Source organism: Macrotis lagotis, chromosome 1, assembly GCF_037893015.1.
Source record: "Macrotis lagotis isolate mMagLag1 chromosome 1, bilby.v1.9.chrom.fasta, whole genome shotgun sequence".
NCBI classification, from domain to species: Eukaryota; Metazoa; Chordata; class Mammalia; order Peramelemorphia; family Peramelidae; genus Macrotis; species Macrotis lagotis.
This window is the reverse complement of record NC_133658.1, coordinates 550,793,932-550,813,901: the sequence shown is the minus strand read 5'-3', so window position 1 is coordinate 550,813,901 and position 19,970 is coordinate 550,793,932. Positions and strand designations below refer to the sequence as shown.

At 33.2% G+C, this 19,970-nt stretch overlaps 1 pseudogene; it reads right to left on the bottom strand.

Annotated features, from left to right (window-relative positions):
- The window catches only part of LOC141505329 (V-type proton ATPase subunit S1-like), a 112,794-nt pseudogene extending 93,560 nt beyond the window's left edge, over positions 1-19,234 (bottom strand).
- Between the last annotated feature and the right edge of the window lie 736 nt (positions 19,235-19,970).

Genomic DNA, 19,970 nt, shown 5'->3' with positions numbered 1-19,970 from the left:
TATTGTTTAAAAGATATTTAGTTTTATGGGATTTTAGCAGGAAAATGATTCCTATGAGTCAGTTTTTGTGTCATAATCTTGGCTTTATCAGTGAGTTTCTTGGAATTGATTCCTTAACCTCTCTGCTACATGGTAATTATCTATCTTATTGCCTGTTAGTCCTAAAGAGTTAAGTGCTAGGCAATATGTTTGATATTTTCCAAGTGAGCAACTTAACTAATGGGAGATTCCTTCTTATTGCAGCCAATTTTGCTTTTTTTTTTTTAGATTTGTTCTTCAACTTCAGGGAATAATTTAATTTTATCAATTTTGAAGGTATAAGAAAAAGAGAAAATATTGTTTATCCATGATAAATATAAATAATGCTACACTATAAATATATATATATATATGTATATATATATATATATATATATATATATATATATATATATATATATATATATACATATATAAACTTGGTATATTAGATGGAATTCTGGTTTTTATAGTCACAAGACTTGACTCCAAGTCGTGGTTCTGACACATACTGGCAGTGTGACACTGTACAAATCACCTTAAGAATTTAGGCTCTAAGATCATATGTTACAGAGAAGACTCTTAAATTGTTTAAGTAGAAGGAATTTCCTCACATGGTAGTTTCCAATGTTATTACATGCTTAATCACTATTCCTATATCTAAGTGATTCAATAGATACATATAGCTGCTTAGACCAAATTCAATTAAAAATGTATGAATCACTTAAAATAATCCTTTTTTTTCAGTTTTTCCCCTTAGCAATTGAAGTAAAATATACTTTGATAAATAAAGAAAACTTAACTTTAGAACAAGGTTAGGAAATGGATTTCACAGTAATATTTTACTTCTATGAAATAATAAGAATTTTCTAACCCTTAATGATCATAAATAATATATTACAAGTTTTCCTGTGCATTGCCAACCATTTGCTAAAAAGATTTCCACTTTCTTCAATGCCTTCATGATCAACAGACATTTTCTTTTGTACCTTTTTTTCTTTTTGGCCTAAATATCCATATTGAAGGATGACAGAATAACATGTGGAACTTTGACCTTCCTAATTCTGCTGTACTTAATCTACTTCGGTCAGTCACATAATTTTTCAAGATCTTAAACTTTGAACTTCAGTTCTCTAACTGTAAAATCCTTTTATTTTCAGTTTTTTTCTACTGCCTTACCCCAAATCTACATGTTCTTCACATTCAAAATGATCATTTGTCTCTTATTTCGTTCTTTTCTTTAGTTTCATCCCAGAAACCTATTCTTTCCTTTATTATCTTCAGGTGTTTTGCCAATTTAGCCAAAATGTATATTTCACTCCAGTATTACCATTTTCTGCCATAAATTATCTCTAGCTTCCTTTGTATATCTGTTTATCCTTTATACTCTGACTCTGGCTCTCTGCCTTTCTCTTTCATAGTTTTTCTCTCTATGTATGTCTCTCTGTGATATTGTCTCTACTGTTCTCTTTCTCTGTATCTGTCCATTTTTCATTTCCATTTTCCAGTATGCAGAACATCATAAAACAAGATGAACTGGACCAGGTTGCATTTTTTTAAATTGATTAGTTTTACTAAACTTGAGTTCTAAGATGTTTTCCTCCCTCCGTCCTAATCCCATGCTAGAAGAGGCCAATATTTTAGATACATGAATAGATAGATCAATAATCTATGTATAGATTTATAGCTATAGATATATCTAAATTAACACACACACATACACATACACACACATATACACATATGCAGGCATACAAATGGACATACATAAACAGAACCTACATGCACATACATACATACATTCATGCATATATACATGAAATTATACAAAACATAGTTACATAAATCAGTTCTTTCTCTGGAGGTGGAAGGCATATTCTTTCCTACATGCTTTGTAATTGGATAGTCATATAACTCTGAAAAGCTCAATCATTCACTTTTACTCTTTAAATGATATATCTGTTTTTATATACAACATTAACTTAATTCACTTCATTGCACAATATTTGATTCAAGTCTATCCATGGTTTTCTGAAATCAAACTGTTTATAATTTCTTACAGTACAATATTTTTCCATTACAATCATGTATGACACAAATTTCACAATTCCCCATTTGATGGGTATCTTCTCAGTTTCCTCTTCCATGCTTCTACAATGAGAACTGCTATATAAACTTCATTTTCTCTTTTGTTCTCTGTTTGACAATCAGACCTAATAGAAATACTGGTGGGTCACAAGTTATACTCAGAATTTAACTCTTTGAGCAAAATTCCAGATTGTTCTCCAAAATAGTTGGATCACTGCACAGTTCATTAATGTTTAACAATTCATTAGTGTATGATTCCATATCCCTCCAACAGTTATCATTTTAGTCAATCTGATATGTATGAGATGATATCTCAAAGTTGTTTTAATTTTAATTTTCATAATAAAATAATTAAGACTATTTGAATATGATGAAATGTGTCTGACTTTTTCACAAAACAATCTGATTATATATGTGTATATATATGTGTGTGTGTATATATATATATATATATATATATATATATGTATACTTATTTACCAATTAGAGAACAATTCAATTACCAAGACAAACCCAGAAACTGTATGAAGACAATCATAAAGCACTTCTCACCCAAATAAAGACAAATCTAAATAATTGGAAAAATGTCAATTGCTCATGGTTAGGTCGAACTAATATAATTAAAATGATAATTTTAGTAAATTAAATTACTTATTCAGTACCATACCAATCAAACTACCAAATAGTTATTTTTATTGAGCTAGAAAAAATTATAATAAAATTCATGTGGAGCAACAAAAGGTTAAAAAAAAAAAAACCAAGGAAACTGATGGGGAAAAAAAGTAAAGGAACGTGACTTAACTCTAACAGATCTAAAACTATACTATAAAACAAAATTCACAAAAATTGCTTGGAATTGGTTAAGAAATAGAGTAATGGATCAGTGAATTAGGATAAGTTCAAAAGAAACAAGAATAAATGACTACAGTAATCTACTGTAAAAAAAAACCCAAGGACATTAGCTTCTCTTATAAAAACTCACTGTCTTACAAAAATCTTTGGTTAAACTAGGAAAACATTAAGACAAAAATCTGGGCATAGATTCACATCTCACACTCCATACCAAATTAAGGTCAAAATGGGTACTGGATTTAGAAATAAAGGGTGACACCATAGATAAATTAATAGACTGAGAAATACTTTATCTATAAAATATATGGAAAGGGGTCAAGTTTATAACCAAACAAGCAGTACATTATAAACTATAAAATGAATGATTTTTACTACATTAAATTAAAAAAAAAAGGTTTTGTACTAATAAAATCAAGCCAAAATTTGAAGGAAAGCAAAAAGCTGGGAAACAATCTTCACAAATAGGAGCTCCAATAAAGATCTCATTTCTAAAACATATAGAAACTGCATCAAATTTTAAGGTTGCAAGTATTTCCCCAATTGATCAATTGATATGAATAAACAGTTTTCAAATGAAGAAAGTAAAGCTATATATGGTCATATGAAAAAATGCTCCAAATCATTATTAATTAGAGAAATGCAAATTAAAGCAGGACCTCGCACCTAACAGTTTGTCTAAAATGACAGGATAGGAGAATTATTATTATTGAACAGATTGATTGAGGATTGGGATATTAATGCATTGTTGTTGGAGTTGCAAAATCATCCAACCATTCTGGAGTACAATATGGAACTATGCCCAAAGAACAATAAAACTTCAAAATCTTTGATCCAGCAATTCCAATTCTAGGTCTATATCTAGAAGAAATCATAAGAAATGGGAAAAAATCCAACATGATAGAAATATTATAGTAATTCTTTATGTAATGGCAAAAAATTGAAAATTGAGGGGATTCCCATCAAATGAGGAAATGGCTAAACAAGTTATGGTAGAATTATGGAATGATATTGTTCTATAATAAACCATAAATGTCAGACTGTAGAGAAGCACAGAATGACTCACTGGAACTGATGTTGACTGAAGGGAATAGAACCAAGAGAACAATGTATATACATCAACAGCAACATTGAGATGATCAGCCCTAATGGATGCAGCTGCTTTTAGCAGTTCAGAGAGCTAGGACAACCCTATTAGAATGTCCATGGACAAATCCTATCCCCATCCAGAAGAAGAAAAACAAAATCAAACATGGAAAATAATTCTTCAGAATCTGATGAACACTACACTCACTTTAAAAAAAAATGTCATGTATTTCTTTCCCTTAATGCTAATTTATCATAACAAAAATGACTAATCTGTAAACATGTTTAACACAAATGTTTATATACAATATATCAACCTTACTGGTTGCCACTGAGCTGAGGAGGTGGGGTGGAAAGGGAGAATGGAAGGAAATTTTGCAACTTAAAAATATACATAGGCATACAGATGAATGTTGAAAAATTTTCATAGCATATATTTGAAAAAATAAAATGTCAATAAGAAAGAATGATTCAGTTTTTTTTTTTAAATTTGACAGATTTTTGATATATTTGAGACCTGAGATTTTCATTCAAGAAATTGTCCATAATTATTTTCCCCAAATTTTTTGTTTTCCTTGTAATCTTGGTTACGTTGGTACCAGTTCTGATGGCACTTTAGTTTACTAGAAGTCAATAATCCATGAAATCTAGAAATAAATTATTGGGTTCTAAAGGTTACATTATAAATAACATCCTGGTAAATTGTCTCATATTTTCAAGTACATACTAAATATACTGATGCAAGTTCTAATGATCTCAATCTCAGAAAAGTTCATTTTCTCCCATTGCTTCTCTGAGGTAACATAGATTCAAGAAAAACTGGACCTTTAAAACAATTTATCGACTTTAATTATATCCACATTTAATGCTGCTGTCACTAGTTCTTAACCATGATTTCATTAAGTTATCAAAGAATATGTATCTGAGATAAATTAATTTTTTTCTGTAGTCTTCAAAGACTTAATATTCTTCTATACCTCTACCTATTCATCACTCCATATTTCAAAATCCTGAGAAGTCCCAGAAATGCAAAGAAATTATGAAAGTGTTGACATTCAAAAATATTTTGAAAGAATTAATGATATACATAATAAATTCAATTCAGAACAATATTAATGAGATTCAATATGCTATATGTTAAATAAAATACACATTTCTTGCCCTCATAGATCATCTACATATATTTAATATATATATATATACATGTTGTGGCTTGCTTCACCTTGTGTTCCACAGTGGTGACCTCCCTCCCGGAGGGGAGCTGAGAATAAGAAGTCAAGCCACTACTGCCTTATGCCTCCAACTCAATTTTATTACTGCTTAGTTATTACATATATCCTGTTAGGTCTTCCAGGGGAGAACAAAGAACAAGGAAATAGTTGCAGGGGTGCAAGTGGGGTATGTTCAGCATCTTGCAATACAGGATAAGGGGGTATGTTAGGGAGGAGGTGATAAAACACAGATGTGTCTAGTGTCCTTGGTCTGTGGGGCAGAATGTCCAGCTCCAAAGGACTCCCTGCACCTTATCTCTAAGGGCAGGGTGGCAAGCCAGCTCCTGAGATTGTCCAGGTGGTGGTTTACTTGGAAATGATTTCTGTCATGGCTGTTAGAATAGCCTGTGTATATACATATATATATATATATATATATATATATATATATATATACACATACATATATATGTATATATATTTACATATATATACATATATACATATATACATATATATGTATATATATGTATATATATGTAAATATATGTATGTACATATATTTTAAATTAGTACCTGTTTTCTTTAGACAAGAACAATAGGACACTAGAGACATGTAACAAATCAGGAACAATCTACTGGTATTTTAATGTCATAAACTTCATTCTCTACAGCTTCAATTATTTTTCTAATTCATATTTTAGCTTACACTCAAATTTGGAAAGCATAAGACATGGGTATGGGAACAATTCTAATAGCCATATTTTTTTCATTTTTAACAGCCATCTTCTAGGGTTTTAAGTGCCTATTTTCAAGTACATAGGTAATCAACCAAATTCTCAAAAGTCAAGTAAAGGATTATTTGTTCCTTCTCACTTCAGTATTTGCGCACATATTAAAATTGAAAACGATCTATAAATACACTTATATTTCTTGGTTTTCATTTGTTTTGAATAACAAATTGTGCACCTAACCAGAATTTGTGTAATTCAGAAATCTAAGAAGCAGAACTCCTGGTTTCTAATGCTAACATATGGAACCTTGATCATGAATAGATTTTATGTGGATTTTATTGTCTCACTTATAGTCCCTTTTATAATGTGTATTTAATTATTATTGTTCCAAGTCCTTACTTTTTGATCCTAGAAGTGTTTAATTTATCATAAAAATGCTAGTGGGGGGCAGCTAGATGGTGCAGTGGATAGAGCACCAGCCCTGAATTCAGGAGTACCTGGGTTCAAATCTGGTCTCAGACACTTAATAATTACCTAGCTGTGTGGCCTTAGGCAAGCCACTTAACCCCGTTTGTCTTGCAAAAAAAAAAAAAAAAAAGCTAAAAAATGCAATATTTTTCTATAGCTGAGATCTGAATAACCCTGGCTTTTTATTTATTTGCTTGTTTATTTATCTACGGATTTTTTCATTCAATTATTAGTCAGTTTGTTTAATCGTCAAAATGTATTCTTAATCAGATACATTTTTTTAGTTTAGATATATGGGGTAAGACGTTCTTATGTACTCCATCTAATACTGGAGGACCCAGTTGTTCAGAGGTGGTTGTATATCTTTTCTTACTCTGAACAGTTTTAGGCATCATGCTTGCTATCCTTAGTCTATGATTTCAGATCACATTTATCTTACCAAATTCTAACTCAGTCCTCTCTCTCAACCTGAGAAAAATATTTTAATGCATTTCAAGATAATTTAATTGTACAATCTTCCAAAGTTCTCAGTTCATAAGAAGAGGAAAAATTATACAAAATGCATTTTTAATAAAATACCCACTTTCCAGATAAAGAAGATTAAAAATGCTGTGTCTACAGACAAGTAAAAGCTGGATCACTAAGAAGTATTAGCCAGAGACTAATATTTAATCTTCCTCCCCCATTTGCAACTTTATGAAGGAAAATAAAATAGGTACTTCAAATGATTCTAAAACTGGGGGTTCACTTTAACAATCCTGGATTGCACCCACTGCCTCAGCTCCACCCTAAGATATCTGCTGCTTTCCCTGGATTTCTCATTTTCTCCTATCAATCAACAAGCTTTTATTAGCACTACTATTTACTAAATAATAGACTGAGACAAAAACAAAATGAAACCATTCATGCTTTCATGTTAATTACCTTCTGTTCAAAGAGACATCATGTGACTGATTAAGTAAATATATATATATATATATATATATATATATATATATATATATATATATATATATATATATATATATATATATATATATATATACACATAATAAATATAAAGTAAAAAGGTCCAGGACTATCAATTTACAATTTACAAGATGGTCTTTGGAAGTAAACGAAATATCTGCCTATGATCTATACATATCAGGTAGCCATAGACTTATCCCTTTCTTTTCTTTTTGTGTCTTACTGAACTCCTTAAGCAAGTTATCTATACTAGGTGTCTAAACTTCTTTTCTGTTTGATCTTTTAATTCTTACAGACTATGCCCTTAAATTTTTTTTAGGTTTATTCAAGGCAAACGGGTTTAAGTGGCTTGCCGAAGACCACGCAGCTAGGTAATTATTAAGTGTCTGAGACCTGATTTGAACTCAGGTACTCTTGACTCCAGGGCCAGTGCTTTATCCACTATGCCACCTAGCTGCCCGTGCCCGTAAATATCTGAAATCAGGAGTCCAAGTTATTATTCAGTTAAAACTATTCTCTCCAAAGTTATTAATAATTTTTTAATTTTCAAATTTAATGACTTTTTACAGTTCTAATGATTTTTGAATTTTCTGTAACCTTTAACATTGTACACCACAATCCATCTTCCTTATATTCTCGTCTCTTTATGTTTTTTTTTCTACCATTCTTTTATGGTTCTTTCCATACATTTTCTTTCTCAAATTCAGTGTTGGATTTTGGACATCCAGGAATCAATATGACAGAATAAGCATTAAATTGGTTTAACTATTTTGTATTCACCTCACTCTGAAACAGAACTAGAAAAAAAGATGAAGTGAAGCAATTTTTTAGATGAAGAAATTTGGAAGAAGACTGGGAATGGTACCATTCACTCTGGTAAAAGGGGTGCAGGCGAGTACAGTCTAGGAAGAAAGAATCTGTACAAGTCAAAAGCAAACCCAGTCTCTGCAAACCAGTGGGAGATTGTGTGTCCCAATATGGTGGAGCAGGTAAACACCAGCACTACGACACCCCATAGGCTGGAGTCAAAGGAAGAAGCAGACTCTATAATGAGAAAGAGAGAGAGAGAGAGAGAGAGAGAGAGAGAGAGAGAGAGAGAGAGAGAGAGACAGACAGAGACAGAGACAGAGACAGAGACAGAGAGACAGGGTCAGCAAGAGAGACAGAGACAGAGGGAGACAGGCAGAGAGAGAGGGAGAGAGAAAGAGGGAGGGAGAGAGAGACAGAGACAGAGACAGATCTAGAAAAAAATGAACACAGGATTCAGTTGAAACACAAAGGGATAATATCTAACAATAAAATTAAGCTCTGAGATATGAATATACTGGGAGAATGGGAAAGGGACAGAATCTCCTTAAAGAAGTAAGCAAAATCATTAACAGTGAAGGGAAACCTCGAAGATGAGTTAGAGTGAGTGAATCAAACTCTCATCAGAAGTAGATCGAAGAGGAAATAAAATACACACTCATTGGATTATAGAAACTTGTCTTATCCTACAAGACAAGGGGGGGAAGGGATAAAATAAGGTTAGTGATAGAAGGAAGTGCAGATTGGGGAAGAGGTAACCAGAAGCAATACACTTTTGATAAGGAATAATTTGAAAGGAGAGAGAATGGAATTAATAGGAGGATAGAGAAAAATACACTTAACAATAGTAACTTAAAGAAAAATTAAAGCTATTTTCTTTTCATTTCTTAAACATTAGAGAAATGAATCAAATTTATAGAAAATAAGAATCATTTCCTAATTGAAAAATAATGGAGATGAGGATATAGAAAGACTTATGGGATCTGATGCTGAGCAAAATGATTAGAGCCAAGAGAACTATGTACACAACAACATTTAGTAGAACAAATTTTTGATGGACACAACTCCTCCCAACAGTCCAGAGAGCTAGGACAACTGTATTTAACTGGTTATAGACTATATTATCCCCAACCAGAGGAAGAAAAACAAAACAAAACAAAATGCACTGAAAAAAGCACCCCTCCTGAATCTGATGAACACTTTATAAAAATGATCTCTGATGTATTTTTTCCCCTTAATATTAACTCCTCATGCCAAAAATTAATAATTTGCAAATATGCTTAGAAAAATATATATATGAAATGCTAACCTGACTATTCCCTGTTGAGGGGAGTGGAGTGGGAAGGGAGGGTGGAGGGACATTTTGTAACTTGGATATATACATGTACAAATGCATGATGATAAATAAATTAATAAATTTTTAGAAAGAAAAGATATGAAAAGTTTTCATATGCTTCATATGACCTCAGTTCTTCTTAACTCCAGGGCAGTAGTCTATATAATTCACCATGTAACCTAGAGAATGGTAGGTTATAATAAGATTTTTTTTTTAAGAATAGCACCTGCTTTTAGTCATCAGGGAAGCAGACAAACAATAAGGAAAGACAGAGATGCTAATAGGATCAATCTTCTAATGAATATGAGAGCAAAGGGCCAAAAGTATTGAACTTTGGGTGGTAAAAGTCATCTCTTTTTCAGAGAAAAAAGTAAGGAAGGAGAAGGTAAGGGAATGATGCTAAAGTTAATATAGAAAGGGAAAAGGATCTCACTTCTAAGCAAAGCAGAGAGGGAGAGGAAAAGAAATACCAGATTTCTCCACATGTAAGATGCACCTTAATTTTGGGGCTGAAATTTGAAAAAAATGCATTGCATAAAATTTTTGAACTCAAGTTTTATTCATAATAAAATTCATACAACTTCCCATTTGTGTTTGATGAAGAATAACTGTCTTGAGAGTCTCTGACTGCTCTCCTGCCTGGACTCTGTTCTGTGGTCCACAACAAGCACTCCCTGGGCAAGTCTGGTGCAGATGCATGCTTAGTCCATTCCATTTCATGAACCTGAATCACCAATTGTGCCCTTTGAAATCAATCACTCCTTGTTCATCAGCAATTTTTCTGGCCTCCTGTTGAACCATCTTTGTAAACAAAGGAATTCCACTGGACCTTTGCTCCTCAATCCATCTCTTCAATTCCCTCTAACTCAATCCATTTGGCTGACTTGCCTCTCATGGCCTTATGCTTCAGTGGGATTTCTTCTTCCCCAGCTTGTCTCAGATTGTTTTCTCAATTGGAGGAGGATCAAACAGAAGTTCAGCAGCATGATTTCCATTCATGTTTGCAAACTGGATCACTTTGATCTTGAATTCAGCCCTGATTCAAAAATCTTTTCTGAGTCATTACAGGGTAGAACATGGCAAAATGTAACTTAAAACACTGGTAACAAATATGAAAGAATGAGCGCAAAGGCAGCAAGTGCAAAAAAAAAGTGGAAAATGCATGGAAAAAATCTACAACCACTGTATAAGGTGCACCCAGTTTTTAGATCCTAAATATTTTGAAAAGGGGTGCTTCACACACACACACACACACACACACACACATATATATATTTGATCACTGCCATTGTATATATATATATATATATATATATATATATATATATATATATATATATGGGGGTATGTGAGAAATTAAATTAAATGAAAGAATTAAATTAAATTAAATTAAATGAAAGAAGATATTTTGAACAATATCTCCAGGAAATGGGGAAAGGAGTTAAATAGGAAAAAAGAGTCAAAAGAATACCTCACTGTGTTTAGAGTGCAGGAGAAGATTACATAACACGTTTTGAATAGACTCATTTAGATTAGTAGTGTGGTCATTGGACCTTTTGTAGTTATATTCAGCTTCAGATGAGTAGGAATAAAAGAGATAAATGATTGCAGTGATCAAATTTGGTTCTTGACAAGTAAAAACTTGAAAAGGAGAGGGTATTATGAGACTCCCAGGAGTAGAAGACAGGAAAGTTGAATTTTTGCAATATTTAATGTTGTAGCAATGGAGGTTGGAAATGGTGGAAAATGTGCACAGTACATAGATTCATTATTGAATCTCTTATATGCATTTCTATTCATTCCAGGTACTTTCCTCATACCAGTAAATTTAGAGAGTGCTGGTACAACTGCGAGAAAGAAGAGGCAGATCACCAAAGAGAATGGGAAGTTCCAATTTTTCAGTTCTCATCAAGAATTCAAAGAATAAAATGTTATACTTTTAACCTTCTATATCACCTCTAATTTTCTTTTTCTTTGTTCTTTTATATGTTCATGGTCTGGCCATATGCCACTTCCTTTCTCTATAGACCAATTCCTTATTTCTCCATTCATTCAGAACTTTCTATAAAACTGGATCAGTTTTATTGGCTAGAATTATAAAGGTTGACCTGTTAGAGGGAGATGGGGTCATTTAAAGACTATATCTAACATAAATGAAAGAAGATAATTATTTTCCTGGGAAATTGTGCAGTGGGCTATCTCTCTAGTCACTACTTTCTCTTGTTTTATCTGTGAAGTAGACTATAAGTTTCTTGAGAGAAGGGTCTTTGCTTTGAATTAGCTTTCTCAATGTTTAGCACAATGCTTGATACACAAAGAGAATATAATAAATTTATATTAATTTATTCATATATTCATTCAGACAATTCTTAAATTGGAGGGCATCGTGCTATGTTAACAGGCATTTAAAAGATAATTTCTTATGATAAAATACTCGTTTTTAATATTCAAGTATCCCATTATTTTTGTTGTCTAAATTTCCCATGACAACAAGTAGCATGTGTGATACATGGGGTAGTGGATAAAGAACAAGTCTTGGATCAAGTTAGATCTAGGTTCATAGTCCTATCTCTGACCTGCACAAGTTAATTAACCTTTCAGTGCTCAACATAACTATTTAATTTGAAGTTTCAGACAATATTGATTTGCATTGTTAGGGGTAATTCCATTGTCAGGGAGTTCTCTATACTATACTAGCTAAATATCAAATGTAGTTTCTATTCTTTGGGCCTTAATAAACCACTCCATTTTGAGTCTAGGAAAAAAAGTTCACCACCCTCCTTTTAAGTTATTTCTATAAAAATAAAGGGAAAACAAACAAGTAAGAACGAACTTTAAAAAAATAAAAAAAACATACCAAGTCTTTTTTTAGATAAAAGGTAGAATGTAAATGAGAGAGAAATCATCCTTCTTAAAAAAGAAAAAAAAAAACACTCCACTTAACTTCCTTCTCCATCAGAACTCAGGTCATGCCTTACTTCAGACATCATTTTTCTAAAAAAAATTATTTTTATGGCTAATTTAAGAAAAACACATTTTCATGTGAGTTCTGTGTTATTTGAACAGTATACCAAACAAGCCTAATTTTAGAATTCTTATGAGATGATGGCATTAAAATATGAATGGAAATACACATTTCAAATATAGATATCTTTGCCTTTGTCGGTCTCAGGGATTGTTTCTTTTTTCCCCAAAACTTTCAAAATGATTTTTTTTATGTAGAAACTTTTAGGAACTGCGTATGCTGATATAAATACATTTGCATGTATATTTTATTATTTTCATTTGTCTTATTCCAGTGACTAATTTGCCTAAGAGAGAAAATTCTTATATTTTGATAACTTGTACCATGTGTGCTTGCATATGAGGGGAGGAAATCAAAGGACAGGATAGGAAGAAAGAAAAGAAAATCCAAAACCATTTTCCTCAAACTGCACAATATGAAACCCTGAAATAACCCAAAAATGCTTTTTTCATATGTTTATTTTAATTAATTTTTAAATAAGCATTAATATAATAATTTTACAGAAAAATGTTCCATCAAAGTTTTGTTTAAATTGAAGTATTCTACCATTGTGGAAAAGTTTTGAAGCAGTGTCCATGAAAACTAAGTGTAATTCGCAGCACAATTCTCATGTTTGTTCCAGAGGTTGCAATATCTACAAATACTATAGAACTTTTGTGAATTTCTCTACTTAGTCAAATACATGTGCCTTGATATATGTCCCTCTCACTCAGAACAGGTTTTAGTTCATAGTCAACACATTGGCAATCATCTAACTGACCAGTGATTTGACACTTCAAAACAAATTTTGGAATATGGGGACTGTGGTAGAAAAAATACTGTTTTTAGAGTCTTGGTATCTGTGGTTAAATCCTTGCTGTTGGAATTCATGTTCTTATGAAAAGTATTCTGAAACTAGCTTAGGATCATAAAGTATAATTCTTGTTCCTGATAGATCTCCTATTTTTTGTCCTACTCACTGGTTCTCTGTAAAATGGCCCTATTTGGTTTTGTTTCCTCATTTTATTTTCTCAGGTTTGATTCTCTAGGTGATCTGCTACTATACATCTCCAACAGTATCCTCTACTAGACACCAACCAACCAGCTATTCCTGATCCTGACAACCACCATCCTATGAATCTTGTACCATTTGAGTTCCCACTGCAAGTTTCTCTTCCAATTGAGTCCTGAAAGACCCAGATGAATCTTGGTCCTAATAATTTGAGTGGGGGAAAATATAGTGCAGGGAGTTATGGACATAGGGAACATTGTAATTGGAAACAAATTTTGTAATCTTTTATACTGTTAAATTGTGGCTATCTGTGCCTGTGATGTAAATTGACTCTTGTTGAGCCATGGTTATATTTAAATTCTTAACCTCCCCTCAATTCCAACCCCACCCTCCCAGTTTCCTACATTTTGCCTGATTTCAGTGAGGTAGAGGGGGAGGGATTTCTCACTTTACTCATATTCTCCTGACCCTTCTATTCCAAGAGAGTGTACAAGTCTGACTTGGATTTCCCTGGTACCAAACAGACTCCTCTCTCCCTCCCTCCCTCTGTGTCTGTGTGTGTCTGTCTCTCTGCATCTCTATCTCTCTCTGTGTCTCTGACTCTGTGTGTGTGTCACTCTCTCTTTCTCTCTCTCTTTCTCTCTGCTTCTATCTTTGTCTCTCTTTCTCTGTGTGTCTCTCTTACTCTGTGTGTGTGTGTGTGTGTGTGTGTGTGTGTGTGTGTGTCTGTCTCTTTCTGTGTCCCTCTCTCTGTCTCCCTCCCTCTCTCTGTCTCTCTCTCGGCCTCTGTCTCTGAGTCTCTCTGTCTCTTTCTGTGTCTCTGTGTGTGTCTCTCACTCTCTTTGTGTCTCTTTGTCTCTGTCACTCTCCCTCCTTTTGTCTCTGACTCTGTCTCTGTTGCTATCTTTCTCTCCCCATCCCCCTCTCCTTTCCCCTCCCCTCTGTCTCTGTATCTCTTTCAAATCTTGCTTAGCCTTTTACTATTCACTCCTGCCCTCAAGCAGATTTCAAACAGTTTGTTGCTTCTGGAGGAGAAAAGATTTTTAATTTGTAAACTTTGATGGCTTGTTTATTAAAATCTGAGCAGTTTTAAAGCTTCAGGGTTATATGTGAATACTTTTTTTTAATTGGTGACATCAATCCTCTGGCAACAATTTGGGGGACTCACTCATTCTTACCTCTTCTCCTGTTGCATTTCCCTCCAGTAAAATGTAATTCTCTTATGAGCAGGAACTATTTCAAATGCATTTTGACCAAAGTATATTTTTACTGATAGAAGAAATTGGTAGTATAGGAAGTTTCTCTCACTATCTATACAGGCTAGTCATTTTTGTACTATCTGTATTATAACTTTGCATTTGTCACTGGAAGGTCAGGTAATTTGCCTGAGATCACATAGCCAGTGCTTATCAGAACCTGTGGTTAATAAATATCTATAAACCCAATTTTAATTAAATTATTCCAGTTATTCTATGCCTCTGGGAAAGAAACCAATACCTCTTAAGGAAATTGGATTATAATCACTAACAGTTGACTAAATCTCATAGAAGACTATTGAGAGGAACTGAAAAACTTAGACTGTAAACTCCTTGAGAGCAGAGATTGTTTTATGCCTCTTTTTTAATCCCAGCATTTACCTAGGTGAACAAATAATAGGTACTTAATAAGAATTTAATGATTGATTAAAAACCAGCTTGCAAAGCAAAGACAAAGGAACTACAAAGTTATAGCAAAAATCAGAATACTAGTAAAATGAAATATTTGAATGGAGTCATAGAGAAATGGTAACAAAACATATTTGAAAACCCTAGTTGAAATTAGGGTTTTATTCTGTGATTTCATTTTTTTAAATCAGCCAAACAACATGGTTCAAAACTAATATGAAAAATTAAATCAACATAAAATCACCCTTGAAATATTATGTATTTAGGAAGAAAATCTCTAACCTAAACACAAGCATCTATATTCATTTCCTGACAATTTATTTTTATTCCTGCTCGCCACTTCCATGTTGTATTGACTATGCACAAAGGTTAAAAAAGAATATCTAAGTTTTCCAAAAAACAATCCATCAGGGTATGAGGAGAAAATAATCTTTGTTGCCTGCTAGTTATCTAAGTTAAACCATACATATAAATGTATTGCTAAGAGTTTCTGATAGATTGCCTCTTTATTAAATTAAGATGGTTCAAAGGAGGCAGTTTTTTTGTAAAACATTGTTACTGTTTTATATACACAGGCTCTATCACACATATTTGTAATCAAACTCAAGTACAAAATTGGTCCAAGCCTGACTGTATTCATAAAATCATTAGACATATAGGAGTTTCTATTTGATAAATGATGTGTAGACAAAGTACACATCTGGCAGCATATAGAGATAGTATAAAAAAATAAAGCAACATCCACGTAAGTTACAAACCAGTGACTAGAGTACTTTGTCTTTTTATTGGTGCAATCAGAACACTGAGCACATTGTTGGGGAATAAAGATGATTAGTGGCATTATAGCAATTAGATATGTATGTGTTATTTTTCCAATCTTGCTACTATGGAAACAGTAATATAATTGGTATGGGAGGAGAAAAGTGATTTCCTTATGCCCTACATTTAATGGCAAGTGAGCTTTCTATGGTCATTAAAACAAAGACTTTTTGAATACAATTACTTTTTCAAAATAAATTGCCATCATCAACAATCATTGTTATCGATAAATAACAAAAATAATAGCAATTTGCATCTGCCTAGACATTTTCATCTTATATCATAATGCTATATAAGTATTGCTTAGGCATTTTAATGGCTTCCTTTTGCTTATAATGCGCAACCTTTATAATAATGTTCAGGTGTCAAGTCAGCTAAAACCTGTCTGCATGTTTAAACAAAACCACATCAGGTTGAGACATTGTCCATTGGCTGGATAACTTCCAAAATTATGTCTTTTTTATTTCCTTTTTTAAAAAACTTTGCTCCATTTAGAATGACCTAAAATGTTTATCAATGACATTATTTATTAGAAAACTTTGAGTGAAGCTACAATTTAGGACAACAATATAAGATATATTAAAAGGGATGCGAAGATAAATTGCCAAATGACTACAACAGGCAATTTTATAGGAATTTTGAGAAGAGAGTGATCATTGGAACCAGAAGCCACCTGGGAAAACTTCTTGGAGGAAGGAATATCTAGAAATTAATGGACATGCAGGATTTGTAGCGAGAGAAATAATGGCAGTGAATTAATTCAATTACAATCCTTTTTCTCTTTCAGGCATTACTCTAGAGAGAAATTATTAGATAAAATTCAGTGCTTTTTTTCACAATCAGTCCACTTTCAATTTCTCATCATTAGGAAGTGTAAAGGAATTTAAAAGCAAAGATCCATGAATTTCACAGTGTGCTTTTTCTCTGTTTGCTACCTTCTTTGATGTCTTTGCTGTCTTCATCACTACAGCTACCTTCCATTTTAGACAATTATCACCTCATACCTGAGTTATACCAATAACTTTCTGACTGAACTTCCTGCCTCATCTCTCCCTTCTAAAATCCACCCTTCATTCAACTTTGAAAAAAGAGAGTCCTTAAAAAAAAATCTGACCTTGTCACTTCCAATCTAAGGTCTCTCTGTTAGAACCAGAAACAAATGTAAATTTCTATGTCTGGCTTTTGAAACCGTTCATAAACTCCTTTTTAAAATTTTTCCAGTCCTTCATTTACTCTCCTTCACAAATCCATGATCTGGCATATTATTTCTTGTTGCTTGTATATGATGCACTTTCTCTGCACCCTCTGCCTTTTCACTAGTTCTTCCCTATTTCTGAAATCCTTTCCCTTGTTTCCTCTTGACCATCTTGAAGTTTTAAGACACATGGAAAAGTCTGTTCCTTTGCCCCTATTGCTAGTGCTCACTCTCTGAAATCAGCTCCCTATAATTATTTATATGTTTTGTGTCACTCTGTGTGTATGTAGGTATGTATCTATAAATATATATGTACATATATATATATGTATATATATATATATACATATATATATATATATGAATTCAACCTTTGCATATATTCTAAAGCATAGTCAGTTATTTTGTCTAAGATAGAGCAACTAAAATTGAGGAGAAATGAAGGCTGTATGTATCTACAACCTAAGAGATAAATCCCCCAAATGCTGAAAATTTCTAATTCTTTTAACTTACTGAAGTCAATGAAACTGTCATAAAATACCATCACTGTGTCAGGTGCAAATATTATGCAACTCAATGGGAATATGGCTGTAAAATTACCTGTGGAAGTGCACTGAATATGAATCTGGCCTATAAAGAACATCAATAGCAACACTCATAATAATGATCAGAAGTTACGGTTTGTGACAACATAACTGCTGTGGTTGTAATGATGCCAGCTTTATGAGAGACATTAAGTATTTTTAGATGTTTAGAATTCAACAACTGATGTTCACAAATGGCTCACTATTACCCCCCTCTTCACTATGTAACTCTTAAAAAGTAATAGGATTTTGTAACCTCAAAATAAGTCAGTGTTCCTCATCTTTCAAATTTGGAAGAAAGCTTTTTGTTTATTTTTAAAAGTTTTTTTAATTAAAATTATAAAAATTTGTATTAGTACATTTTTTTATATAAAATTTCTGTGTCCTTCATCCTGATTTCAGTGTTAGTGTCAAAATTTGAATTGATATTATCCATAACATCATGAACCCCTTGGATTTCAGGGTAGTATCTTGTCTATCTTAGACCTTGTTCCATGTAAACACAGACAAATATAAGAAAACTATTGCCGTGCAAAATATGACTAAAAACATGATTTTAGATTTACATGATCTCAAGTACCGAGCTAGGAAGAGGAGCACCCAGTCTTGCCAGGGGTGTGAGATGCTCAAATTGTTTTGCAAACCTTGCTATAGGGGTTTGCTGAGTCCTTTCACTTCACATTTCTTGGGTCACCCATCTTCTCTTAGCTCTATCAACTTTGACTCCCAAAATCTATAGCATGCACAGTGATTACACTTTGATAAAAACTGCCTTGCAAGTTGAGATAAACCAGATTGAGAGTAACCAAATGGCTTCAAAACCATTGATGATTTATGACGATGAATATCTTAAGCATGTGAAGACATCTCCCTGGGGGCAGATGAGTACAATTTATGACAACAGTCATAAAAGAGGCTGAACTGCTGTGGATTGCAGAGAACTTTTTCAGACAATAAAAACACCAAGATCATCCACTACAAAATGGACCATTACCAGTCATCTTGACTTTTGTCTTATAGGTGGATTTATATGAATATGGAGAATAGAGTGTGGGAGACAATTTTTAAGCAACTCTCCCTCGCTTAAATTTTACACACACACACACACACACACACACACACACACACACACAAACATACACATACACACGCATTCACAAATGCCCACAAACACATGCCCATACACACAGTCCAAGAAATAATTCATGATATCATTGGTTCTCTTCAAAACGATGGAAAAACAAGTAACATACATAATGTCATGAGCAGAGGCATTGGTGTTGGCACTTACCATCTGGAGCTTGCTGACAGGCCTAGGGGAGAGTTCCGCTGCAGGAGAGCTGTGGATATCATCCCTGGGCAACTTTGGTCTGAGGAAATCCGAGGACATGCTTCCATTATGGGTTGAAGTCTCTTCCCAGAACAAACACAATTACAGACTACTTCTGGCCCAGGCACAGGTATGTGAGCAGAAGAACCAACTCAGTTGACCATAGGGAGAGTGCTCACCTCAACCGAGGATAAAGCCCACCATTGATGGAAGACAAAAGTATTTAACAACTTCAATCACTGTCTCCAGGCTAATGGAGAAGGCCTCAATCAAGGTCAGAGACACTCCAGAGAAAACAATCACCACCCCTACTGTCCAGGTGGAGAAATTACACTCAGTGAACAAAATCTCTAGCACCCCCTACAAGCAAGCAGGAGATATTGCAATCAGTGAGTAAAGCTTCTAGGGATCAGAACAGGAAAGGTCTGAACCAGCCCCTCCCCAACTCAAGTTCTTAGATAAATAAAGAAACATCAATAAAGGTGGAGCCATAGAAAAATTATTGGAAGTAAAAGACCCTAACACACAGAGAACTAGAACCTCTGAGGAGAATATGATCTGGTCTCCAGCACAAAAAGACTTCCTTAAAGAAATAAGGAAGGAATTTAAAAATCAATTGGAAAATTTGGGAGAGACAATTCTTGCAACAAGAAAGCAAATTAATAGAAAATACAATTGTACAAATACAAAATGAGACTAACTCTCAGATCCTCAATTGGGCAAATGCAAGAAGAAAATAATTCTCTCAAAACCACAATTAGTTAAATGGAAAGCTCTTTCAAAAGCAGAATTGACC